General features: G+C 35.4%; 1 long non-coding RNA gene across 1 annotated transcript; it reads right to left on the bottom strand.

Annotated features, from left to right (window-relative positions):
- Positions 1–248: 248 nt before the first annotated feature.
- On the bottom strand, positions 249–986 carry LOC113273677. The gene is made up of 2 exons (XR_003322544.1): positions 793–986; positions 249–692 (listed from the first exon to the last, which is right to left on the bottom strand). It is a non-coding gene; the product is annotated as an uncharacterized LOC113273677 (long non-coding RNA).
- Positions 987–1,362: the final 376 nt, after the last annotated feature.

The following is a 1,362-nucleotide window of genomic DNA, read 5'->3' as shown; positions in this document are numbered from 1 at the left end:
TGGTAAGGGCTTTGGTGGTTTCACTAAATTCAGGCACTACACTACACCTCATCTCTACGTTAAGGGACAAAAAGTAACTTGCATTTTATCGAACACAGAAACATTTCAATTAACAGGTGCAACGCAAATGCCATCTACTAGTTTTCTATTGTTTTTTCTTTTTAATTTTGGTTTGTCTACAAAAGGTATTACTGGTAAATTTCGTACCTTGCTTGTAGATACTTTTGTTGTTGCTATTTACAAAGGAGTAAATTTAAGAGTAATTCAAGTTCTTGACTAGAATATACTGTAACAAATAAACACAGTGTAATGTGTCAATATCCCTGACCAAGAATTACATACCTTCTGTTTCAAAAAGATGGGCTTGTTTGATGAGAAATTTATACATGAAACAAGCTTACATTTTTAAAACAGAGGAAATAGTAAATATTAATAGGAAAAGTTAAGATATCGATCAGAAATTAGTTAGTGGCCGGGGTGCCATGAAAGATCATTTAACGAGGACAACGTTTCTTAAAGCGTTCACAGGACCGCAACAGAAACACACATACGGGAAACAGTCGCCCCGAACAACATCATCGTAGAACTTTAAACAGTGAGGAGTGCATTCACGACAGTCACCACCGCGAGATACTACTTCTCCCAAAATATTGCCATCACAAACTTCTCTGCCATTGACTAAAACTCCTCCTCTATCAATCAAACCAGAAAATATCAGTAAAATTATAGATAAACAAACCAATACATAATCAAGAAATTCAAACATTAATCAAATATACTGTAACTACTTACTGATAGTTGGCCATGACGACCAAAACCACGAAAACAAAACAAAAGGAAAATGGAGAGCAAGCGAAGAACTGTTTCGCCATAAATTTCAAATTTGATATGTGTGAGGTTTCATTTCAGATATACTCACATGCACTTATAGATGTACTTCAAGTTCTCTCCGCCCTTCATACACTATCTTTAGCTAACTATACAAATCAATTAGAATCTATCATATCTAGTTCACCTCTATTTTTTTGTTTGCTTTCGGTACTCGTCCACTGTGAAAGGAGGACCACTATGGCACTATCACTAGTAACAATTTTTTGTTTAAAATAATTTTCTTTAACATTTCCCTAGTGATCCCGTGGTGCACCATTCATTATGTCGAGTAAGGCCATATGGCACTACCATTCAATCTGATGTTACTAAACTTCTCAAGGCAAAATATGATTTCTGGACCTGCCCTGCTAAGAATAAATGTTCTTCTAGGTGGAGAAGTATTCTTAAAAGGAGAAATGCCATTAAAGACTGTCTTAGATGGAATATAGGTGGCGGTTCTTCTATTGACCTTTGAAATGATTGTTGGTTGTA

This window comes from Papaver somniferum, chromosome 4 (assembly GCF_003573695.1).
Source record: "Papaver somniferum cultivar HN1 chromosome 4, ASM357369v1, whole genome shotgun sequence".
NCBI classification, from domain to species: Eukaryota; Viridiplantae; Streptophyta; class Magnoliopsida; order Ranunculales; family Papaveraceae; genus Papaver; species Papaver somniferum.
The sequence above is the reverse complement of the archived record's forward strand: the minus strand, read 5'-3'. Positions and strand labels throughout refer to the sequence as shown.